At 40.6% G+C, this 11,481-nt stretch overlaps 1 long non-coding RNA gene across 1 annotated transcript; it reads left to right on the forward strand.

Annotated features, from left to right (window-relative positions):
- Positions 1-2,342: 2,342 nt before the first annotated feature.
- On the forward strand, positions 2,343-4,671 carry LOC120675899. Its single transcript, XR_005675534.1, has 2 exons — positions 2,343-3,979; positions 4,503-4,671. It is a non-coding gene; the product is annotated as an uncharacterized LOC120675899 (long non-coding RNA).
- Positions 4,672-11,481: the final 6,810 nt, after the last annotated feature.

Raw genomic sequence — 11,481 nt, forward strand, 5'->3', positions numbered from 1 at the left:
AGTGTCATCACCATGACACTCCTCCGGCTCGCACTACAAGAAATGCGGTGATCTATGACAAAAATTTTATGACATTTTTAAACAGCGTCACAATTGCACACAATCCATGACAATTTTCAGATTTTCGTCATGAATTTGAAGGTATGGGCCCTAGGCCCAAAACTTAGTGACGTTTTATTGAATTCGTCATAATTGAGCCCACAAAATATAACGTTTTATTGAATTTATCATAATTGAGCCCACAAAACTTAGTGATAATATTTTGTTTGCATGAGAATATTATTATTTGAATTCTTCTCAATTTATTCATGTTTAGATTTAATTTTTCTTAGTTTTATGAATTTTTATTGCATAGGAAAAATACTTTTGGGCCCGCTCAACATTCTCCTGTGATTGGCCCACTGCCCCCCACTCCATATGACATCTGCTGTGATTAAGAAAAAACGTTGATGCAGAAGAACAAAAAGAATAGCGATCAAAAAAATTAAAAAGAATAGAAGTAGGCGGAGGAGGGAATGGGTATCGAACCCGGGACCTTTTCCTTGGAAAGGTTATTTATCTACCCAGGCCACGTGAGATCCTGATCACTTGGGTCCATCCGTCAGTGAAGAAAAGAAATCCGAAAAAAATTGGTACCAACAGGAATTGAACTCTGGTCTTCCAAGGGGTTCAGAACAAATAAACTTAACAACTAATCTACTTGTTGATATCTGATCTGATTACAGAAAATTATTTACCTCTTTATACATATCGTCTTTTACTTGCGGTTGGGAAAAAAATAGAAAAAAGCAACAAACGTAACTGGGAATCGAACCCATGCCATCCCTCCAAAGTACTAGCAAACCAAATCGCTGAGCTAAATTGTCCTAGTGGTAAGTACCACCGTTTATTTTTTTAATACTGTACACTCGGCGGAGGGTTCAAGACCAAACAAAAAAAAAAGGTGCAAACGGCGGAATCGAACCGACGACCAAAAGTAAAAAAGGCACAGGCTCAACCACCAGGCTACTATAAAACAATTGGAAACAAGGGCGTTTTATACTATTTCAATGAGTTATAAGAAAGCCGATGAAAATAAAGGGTCAACCAGAGATCGAACCTGCGACCTTCCAACAAAAAGACAATCGGCACAACCACCTCAACGATTGGCTATTCTGGTTCTATGCTCAGCATGTTATATACTAGTACAATTATTGCATGGCCGTCTACGTGGAAGCGAGGTACTGGCTGAGCATGGTCACCACGGATCACACGCCAAGGGCGATCCGCGTGCGCCCTGTTCGGCCAATCAGCTTATGCCACATGGCAGTTCTAAATGAAGAACACATCAAGAGCTAGCTTTCTCTTTTAAATCCAGAATTAAAACTTGTAATTAGTATTTCTCTATCATAAAGACTCCAAATTTGATGGTTTTTTTTTCTATTTTTTCCTAAAATCATGCACTTTCTATAAATGGTATTTTAAAATGTCAATTGCTATTTTAGGAAAGTAAATTTCATAGGCCTTGTTTTCTTCCACCTAAAATAGAGAATAGAAAATATGTTCTTGCATATAGCAATTGCTAATGTGACTTATTAGTTTCTAATATTATGGTTAACATATGGTTGTGTCCCAATTTGAGATTCATATGAGTTCAAAAATATTATGAGCTAAGTGTTCAAATCTTAACGTTTGACTTTAGTTGTAAGAAACTATATGAGAGATGTATCTTTGTGTGAACAATATGTACTTCCATTTTATACAAATCATTAAAATTTTTTTTGGCAAGATTATGAAGGAGAAATATGTTGCCACGTCAATTTGTAGCATTTTCTTAGCACATTTGAATATTATGGTGATTATTATGTAGTACTTTGGACAAAAAAAAATTAATTGTCCAAATAAGGCAATAGGTTTTTTCACTTATCTCCTGGCCATGGTATACAATGGAACATAGAAGCCTAAAGATAATTTTTGTGCAATTATTTAAGTTTATTGGAGGCACATATAGTTCAATTTGAAATTAATTTTAGTAGCCATGTAAAAATTTATTTAACATATTAAAATAATAAATCAGTTCCAAAATTTTTGAAACTTCTAAAAGAAATCTTATATGTATTCTATTACATATAAAAAAAATATAATGATGTATATAAAATAATTATTTGTGTGTGTTACTTCACAATGGTGCCATAAAATAAGAAAGAAAAAATAAATCATTAAACAGAGAAAGAATGAAATAAGGCCCAGTCGGCCCAACTGGTCCAACTATTCTTAGCCGTCCATTATTGATCTGATGGCTCTGATTGCAATCGCATTGTATAAAATCGCGCTCAACTGAAACCCTAACCCTTCCATTCCCTTACCCGCCTCCTCTCTCATGCGCGGCCGCAGCCACCGCATGCAGCCTCTCTCTCTTCATCTGTTCCTCAGATCCGCGCCGCTCTCCTCAAGCATGGTGCTCTCTCCATCCCTCAGATCCGGCGGGGCAGCGGCCGTAGCAGCACAGCGAGCGGCGGGCGCCGAGTTACAAGCCGGAGTGCGAGCGTGCCGATGCCTGGGCGTTGGGGCACAAGAGGGCTAGCTCTGCCTTGCGCCGGTCACCACGGCTCACTGCGGCAGCAGGGGAAGAGGCAGCGTCGGGGAGCAGGAGATGCTCGTCTCTGCAGGCAGGAGATGCTAGCCACTCAAGATCTGGTTGTGGAGCAGGTCTCGAGATCTGACTTGTTGTTACAGCAGCAGTAACTCGATCTATTTAGTCTTTTGTTCTCTGTGCCTGTTAGTCTTTTGTTCTCTGTGCCTGTGATTTGGTTCCGTCAGTGATTCTGTTTCGTTGGATCTCCGTGCTTTGATTTTGGGTCTGTAGCTCCAAGAAAATTCATTATGTGTCCCCGTAGCTACCTGTTTCTACCTTGTCTTATCCTCAAGTGGCACCATAGCTTACTGTGATCTAATTTCTTCTTGTGTGCCTGCCTCTGCAGCTGGTGTTTTGTGCTTTTATGCTCAGCTCGGCCTTCTTTCTTGTTCGCTGCCTCAGCTCTCGGTTCTCTGCTGTTTTATTTGCGATTCATTAGTCGGCAATTCAGAGCAGCAGCGTTGTTTTCCTTTGCTTATTGATTTGCTGCTGCTAGAGCCTGGCTGGTCTGTTTTGATTGCCACAGGCCAACAACAGTACATGATCCAATCTTGCCCTGACCTTTCAATGGATTAGTATTTTGGCTTTTTCTCTGTTCGTTTTTCTCTCTCTGTCCGACAGTAGCAAGCTGTAAGCAGCAGCTGCAGCAAGGTAAACAACTTATTTTCAGCTCTACTTACTTGTCTTTCTTCTTTTTGGTCGATGGCAGCAGTAGCAAACAAATAAAGTGCAGCTCAATATTGGTTGTTTATTTATACTGAGAAACAATGAAGGCTATCATTGCAAGGCACCATAGATCCCCTGACTTGTTAGCTAACTGGTGCTGCTTCTTACTTGATTAACGCTATCTGGTGGTAGGTAACTTATTTCTGTTGCTCGAAATAGCTGCAGGCTAATGCCAAATCTTGGTTATTCTATTTCTTAATCACAGGATTGTAACTGCTTTGATTTGTCACAGCAAGTCCAGGAAACAAAACAAACAAGGATCAAATATCAAGAGGAGAATCGGAAGAAGCAAGATGAGTTGGAGAAGAAAGTTGAGCTGCTGCTACGTGGTCTGTTAGCTTTTGGGGGAACTATCTTTGGCAGGAACCAAACTTTGCTGCTACAAAATTTTGTTGGTTTGTTAGGTTGAACTTCAACCAAACTTTGCTGCTGCTGGTTCATATTCTTGATGAAACCTATCTTTTGTTGTTTTTGGTTAATTATGTTGTCTTGGAAGTTGCTTTGCTTGATTTTTTAGCAGCTCAGTTCGCTTTCAACTAGCTGTCAGTGCCTGCAACTTCTTCTCTTCTTCTCTTGGATACACGTAATTGTTTTGGCGTGGTGCAGAAGCCCAGGAAACAGCCCAGACTCTACTTTTAGGTGAGCAGTAGTCCAACAATTTGATTGCAATGTCTTTGAAACGCCTTATCAATTTGAGTAGTCTGATTGCTCATTGTTCAATTCAGTGCCACATAATTCCTAGTGCCACACTTAGCTTTTAACACAAAGAAAAGACTACACTGCTACTGGTTTGTAGTCAATTTAATTGCGATGCTCATCCTGTCATGCATGCTTGATTGAACAGAGCTCTGATTATTTATAGATGCAGCAGTACCCTGTGTAGCTGGTCTCATTTGGTGCTAGAACATTTGGTTTGCATGTCCTAATTGATTACTTTTTATCACTTGTGTCAATTGTCGAGCGTAGTATTTTAATTAAGTCTACAACATTAATTCCACTGTTATAATTGAACCAGTTCGTGCTAGTATCAGTAATTTCCATCACAAATATCCCTCTGATTAATATTTGTCAATGTGAATTTCTGCTAGTTTCAGTAGTTTCCATCACAAATACAAATATTGTCCTCTAATTAATATTTGACAATGTGCTCTTTTCATGTTAGGATGAAATGGTAGAAGGAACAAACAGTGAGAAGAGATTGGAAATTTGAAGGCAAATGCTGGAATATTTGATGTTTTTGTTTCTAGTGTTGCTTTTGATGCAAGATGAATGTAACTTGCATGTAAATTTTGAGGTGCTTCTCAATGTAAATCATACGATATTGTATTTAATTTGATGATGTGGTAAATGGTCTTACAATTTTAGTATATATATTCTGGGCTGTAATGACTATTCTAATAAAAGGATTGAAATTAGGCCCAATTTGGTGGCCCACTATGAATTGGGCCCATCCACTTGTGGGCTGTGCTGCTGATGTCACTTGCCACATCACTGTCCACATCATTGCCATGTTAGCAGCCATGTCATCATTGCTATCCACGTCATCGTCAAGTCAACAGCCACGTCATTCTTCATGTCACCATTGTGTGACATGGCAATTAAATCTGTGACGAAAATTATACTGTTCGTGATGTTAATTTTCGTCATAGAAAACGGGCTTGGGTTGGGCTTCGGGGGCCCGGGGACATTCCATGACGGTTTTTAAAACGTCATGGATCAAGCAATCTATGACGAAAATTTAAGGAACGTCACGAGGTGTGATCTGTGACGCTCAATACATGACGTTATTTGAGATCGTCATAGATACTGTTTTATGACGGTTTTTCAGTGATCTGTGACGAAATTCAATCGTCATGGATCAACAGATTTTTTGTAGTGTCGGTTACCTAGTTTACAGTCTTAGTAACTGTGCAATGACACTCTCAATCAGGCTGGCCTTAGGCCAATCTCAATAAAAGTATTGTAGGAGTGTCATGAGCATTAAATTTGCTAACATAGTAGAGTTATTATGAAGAAAGAAGGGGGAAATTATGGGATGTGAGAGAAATGTCATCCGGCTCGGTTATTCGTAGTCTTTAGAATGGTGGTTCCTAGAGAAGATGTCTTATCTAGTGGCAGCATAGATATTTGAATTTCCAATCTTATTTGTTTCAGTTGCTCCGGAGCATAATAAACGTTTAATAATGGAGGTACTAAGTATCTACCAGCATATTAGTTGTTTATTTTTGTTTAGAATTCAAATGGTTAAGCATTTTAGAGCAAATTTATGTAGTTTTTGCTTTTTCATCTGTTGAAAACTGAAGAAAAGAATATGATTTATTTTTACACCAAACAATAATGATTATTTGTAGCTATAGAAGAGAGAATAGTTTTAAAGTGACATTACCTCTTATAGTTATTTGTAGCGATAGGGAGAGACATATTTTCAAATTTAGTCATGTTTCACTTAAATCTTATTTAAGTTTAGATTATCTACCAGTATTTTACACTATACATGGATAAAGACAATGAAATTTGTCGGAGTTATTTTTCTTGTATTAAAGTTTATTGTATTTTACTTTAGATTTTTGGAGAAGTTGGTGGTAAATAAAGCTACCTTAACCACATCGTTGCTTAGAAAAATATTGTACTTTGTACCCTCTAATCGTCTTAATCAACTTTTTATTTTTTCGAAACAAAATTACATCATTTTAACCCTAACAAAGGAGGGTGTTAGCAGAAGAGTATTAAGAAGATAAAGATGAGGGGGATTGCTCAAGCTTTCTAACCTGACTTTCAAGCTAGAAAGTTTAGCAGGAGTAACTCTAACACTAGGCTTCCTAGGTAGAGAAAAGTTTAGAAATAAACGCAACTGCAACGGTTTACATCCCAATCAAACAAAAAGAGATAAAGCGCGCCAAACCGACGGACACCAATCCTAGGTAGGATGATCAAACCCCCCAGACACCATCTCCAATCTTCCTCCTCCTCAGCTGGAGGTGCTTGGGCTGCAGGGAGCATCGCCGCCGCCGAAATGGCTTGCTGCACCAGCACATCACATGGTGAGCATAAGTGAGCAGGTTCTTGACCTTTCCAGTAGCTCCCTTTCTCTGAATCTCATCCTTGCAGAGTCTTGCCCAATAATTCATAAATGCACAAGCATGTATTAGAATTTCAGCCAGATGTCGATTGTTCTTACTGTCGAAGATTGCTTTATTTCTGCATTTCCAAATTGCCCAGCGGATGGCAGCAAATCGAAAATGATAAACGACTCTCCCCAGTAGGCAGCCATCCCCCTAATGCATCTTACTACATGGCACTGAAAGAATAGATGGTCAACCATTTCCAGCTGATCACAGAAGACACAAAGAGGGGTCACACACCATTTTCTTTTCACCATATCATCCTTGGTCAAAATAGTGCCTTTCTCCAACAACCATGTGAAGACTTTGATTTTACAAGGGATTTTTGCTTTCCAAATGTGATCAAAATAAGCTCTAGCCTGACCACTTGTTAGATGATCATAAACGTTTTTGGTGGTGAAAGCTTTTTTACTGCCCCACTTCCAACTAATTTTATCATTTTGATTTTCAAAATAAAAAGAAAAGGTTGCATCTAGCACACCCATCCATGCTTCAAAGAAAGCAGGAGGTAACCACCTATCAAAATTCAAATGTCCATTTCTTTATAGCACATTATTTACTAAAATGGTTTTATCATGACCACTCATAAAGAACAGGGTAAAGCCTCCAAAGAGGTTTATCTTTCAGCCACACATCCTTCCAAAATAGAGTTCTTTTCCCATTCATGACAAGAATAACTCTACCCCCAGATACACCTATCTGATTTTAGTAGGTCAGTCCAAATGGGAGAGTCATCAAGTTTGTGTTTCACAACACTAATGGGGGTTGCCTTTCAAATACTTCTTTACAAGCAGCTCTTGCCAAAGCCCATCTTCTACTTCTAATTTTCAGCATCATTTGCACAAGAGACTAATGTTCATTTTAGAGATATCTTTGACTCCAAGTCTACCTTTCACTTTGCTTTTACAGATGGTCCCCCATTTCATCAGATGATATTTCTTTTTCATCCCCCACCCTACCAAAAGAATTTTCTTCTTTGTTTGTCCAAGGTGTCCACAATAGTTTTAGGAAGGAGATACATGGACATATAGTAGATAAAGATACTAGAAAGACTGGAGTTGATCAGAGTTGTTTTTCCTGCAATAGAAAGTGAGATACCTTTCCATATTTCAAGTTTTTTTCTCATTTTTCTCCACTAGAGGCAACCAGTCTCTGACATGGAGCCTGCAAGGACTTACAACACCAAGGTACATAATAGGAAAATAACCAATTACAACACCAAGGTACATAATAGAAAAATAACCAATCTGACAGTTGAATAACTCAGCGTATTGGAGGCACTTGCCTTCATCCCCATTAATCAAGATGACCTCACTTTTAGCAAAGTTAATCCTGAGGCCTGACATCATCTCATATAGATATAGGAGGAGTTTCATGTTTCTGGTCACTTCCAAATCATCTTTGAGGCTGACAATGGTGTCATCTGCATATTGCAAAGCGACCACACCTTTTTCAATCAAATTATCAGCGAGACCACAAATGAGGTTATTTCTTTGTGCTTTCCTAAACATTCTGGATAAGCAGTCAGCAACAAAGTTAAAGAGGATAGGAGATAATGGATCGCCTTGTCTCACTCCTTTATATCTCAGAAATAGGGCCCCATTGTATTATTTATTTCAACACAGACAGTGCCACCAGTAACCACTTGTTTTATCCAGTCACACCACTTTTTGTTAAAACCTCTCATTTCCAGAGTATCAAACAGAAATCCCCAACACCCCTTATCATAAGCTTTTTCGAAGTCCAATTTGAGAACAACTCTGGTTTCATTTTTTCTTTTGGTCTCATGCAGAGCCATCACACTAGGCATGATATTTCTTTTCTTCATGAAAGCTGATTAGGAAGGCAGAATTAGCTTCTAAGCTACATGTTCCAGCGGTTTTTGTGATCCATTTGTACAAACAATTCAAAAGGCAAATTGGCCTATTGTCGGTACCCTGTAGCAGGGATACCCACTCTTACTGCAGCAAGGCAGGACTCTCGTAGTTATCCGTAACTGCGCGCAAAGGACGGAGTAGCCAGGCCCCACGGGTCAGGCTCTTTCCTCACCAGGCCAACGGCCCCGGACCCGTTCCCTGCCTGGGGATGGGTCCGGAGACGCCACGTGTCTCTAAGGAAGGGAATCTCCGGGCTGACAGCCGAGGCCTTGGACCCCCCATAGGGGTCCGGGACCTCCTGCGTCCATCCGGACCCCCCTTACCACGTGGGGGTCCGGAGCCGCCACGTGTCCCGGAGGCACGGGCGCGGGCTCGTGTGCGAGTCCACCGCTAGGAGACTCGCCCACCCACCGCATTTAATGCGGGTGGTTGAGGCGTGCTCTATCGCCGCGGCATGCGGGACAGCCTTTGTCAGGCCTCACTGTGCACCGCGTATTACCAAGGTGCACAGTGCAGCCGCCTGTGCCGCACCCGCGCAGAGCCCGTCTGCAGCATTAAATGGATACGACGGCACGGCACTTTTCCATCATGCCGCCTACGCCGCAAGCTACACAGCCCGTTCAGCTACGTGGCAGGCGACGCCACTAGCTACGCCTGGCATCGTCCCGACAAGACAGCGCCTGGACATGATGAACGAGGGACTCTAGGAGCAGGCAAGGAATTCCAGGAGAGGGATCTCCGTTGCCTGCGACGCCATGATGTATGAACAGTATGTTAGTTTATACTACATTGTTGGGCCCACTTGTCGGGGACCCAACAGCCATGTACGCGCCTCCCTTGAGATATAAAAGGGAGGCGCTCGCTGCGCACTACAAGCTCTCCAGACACACAAGCTCTCGCGAACTCTCTCACTCTCGTGGGAGGGCAATACAACACACAGTGGACGTAGGGTATTACGCTCCGGCGGCCCGAGCCACTCTAAATCTTGCGGTGTTCATCGTGTTCTTGAGTGAGATCGAACTAAGACTAGCTAACTCCCGAGTTCACACCCTCTGGGCTAGGGCGGGTGCCTTCCGCCACCCGGCTATGGTTTGCAGCACCACGACACCTATACTGTTGAATTTTCTCCGCATCCATCACCTTTGGTAGGAGAGTAATTATCCCATAATTCAGCCTACTCACATTTAGTCTTCCATCCCAAAAGTCTTGAAATAATTCTAAAATGTCATGTTTCACAATCTCCCAACACCCTTGGAAAAATTCCACTGGATAACTGTCAGGCCCTGCAGCCTTGTTCTTCTCCATTCAGAAAAGGGCAAATTTGATTTCTTCCACAGAGAAAGGTCTGGTAAGGTAAGCATTATCAGCATCACTCACCAACTCCCCCTCATCCCATAAATTAGAATTACAAGGGCTCATACCACAATACTAGTGCAATAGAATGGGTTACAGTGTTGCACATTTATCTATGCTTGGACCATTGGTAGCGAGGCACATGCAGTCACATAGGTATGGGTACATAACAAATTTCAATGGCAGATTATTATTCCATTCCTCCAATCTTCTTTTAGGGCAGATTCCACTCCAAATCTACAAGCTTCTTTGGAGCATCGATACGGCCAGTTTGTTAATTAGTCCAAATGGCGTGATCCCGTGAGTCTAGAGACTAGATTATTATTAGGATGCACTTTTTTTGGCGTCATGGTACATGATGGTCACATGGACTATATATTCGTCCAAGTGCTGCTATATAATAATTGTCAATATCTTTTTTCCGTTTTAAACCTAATAAAGGTAGACCAATTGAACGACGGTGCCCTGTCTTTGCAAGTGAAGTCATCATGAGCCAAGTTTTTTTTTTACAGAGTTGTCTGATCTTTTGTTTTTGTATAGACGAGAGCTTTATTTTTCTTAGTTAGGAAATAAGTTACGATCAAGTTCTACAAGTTTGGACAATCATTGAGAAACTTGCCTCAACCACAATGTTGTATGAAGTTTTTTTGTTTTGAATGGGACTGTTGTAAGAACGACTTTTCTTCTAGCTAAATATACCAACATATGCACCACTTCACTCAAATTTCATTTAACCTAGATAAACTCCACCTGTTGTAGCACTTGCAATGGCTCATTCCCTTCTTCAAGAGTTCAACTAAAGAAGCCGATCTTTATGGAGTAGTCTATTCACTAGCACGTTATATTGGATCATCGGAGCACAACAAAGATGTGCGTCTCATCCTTGAGAAATGGAACTATATTTAAGAAAAACTGAAAAAAGAGATAATGTCACATTGAAATTTTCAATTGCAATTTTAATCATGATGGGTATATGTACTTCCTCCATTCCAAATTATATGTTGTTTTGGCATATGTAGATATTGTGTTATCTAGGTGCATAGAAAAACTATGTATGTAGATTTGCTAAAACACTCTATAATTTGGAACGTAGAGAGTATATTGTAATAATGATAGTACACATCCTCTCTCTGCCTACTCCTGACCAAACACTCTTACTATATATCACAATGTTTGTGGCTATTCTCCGCACTGTTATCCTCCACCTCATTTGCCACTCGGACTCTTAGGCATTCTCGTCGCTATCATGGTGAGCAAATGCCCCTATTTGGCAAGTATAATTCCATGGTTAGGTATTGATTACAAGTCTGCATTCAAGAGCAACATAAGAGTGAGAAGACATATCCCAACAAAAATCCAAAAATTTTCCGCATCATCCACAATATCCACGCTAGTAAATAGTTGAAATAAAAAATAGAATCAAAACAAAATCATCAGCATGTGATATAGCAAACGGTACCAACGGCACCACTTAAGCTTTGCATGGACGCAGTTAGGATGTTGTGTTGTCAAGAAGAGCCCATGTGGTCAGTAACTTGTGCCATTCAAAGAGAATCCATCTGCAGGCTAACAACTCAAGTTAGTCCTATACTGCAGCCTGCGCAATACCTCAACAATAAGGATCAGCAAAGAATATATATACGATCAACGAAGATAGGAGTGTTCTCCGCGACACTATAAAAGGAGGTGTTGCTGCACGAAACGCAGAGGAGAAGCCAGAACCCCGTAGCGAAGAAACCTGCAAAGTCTGTAGTCAATAAAATCCCTGTAGATTAGCCACAAATCCCGT

This window comes from Panicum virgatum, chromosome 2K (genome assembly GCF_016808335.1).
Source record: "Panicum virgatum strain AP13 chromosome 2K, P.virgatum_v5, whole genome shotgun sequence".
In the NCBI taxonomy this organism is placed as follows: Eukaryota; Viridiplantae; Streptophyta; class Magnoliopsida; order Poales; family Poaceae; genus Panicum; species Panicum virgatum.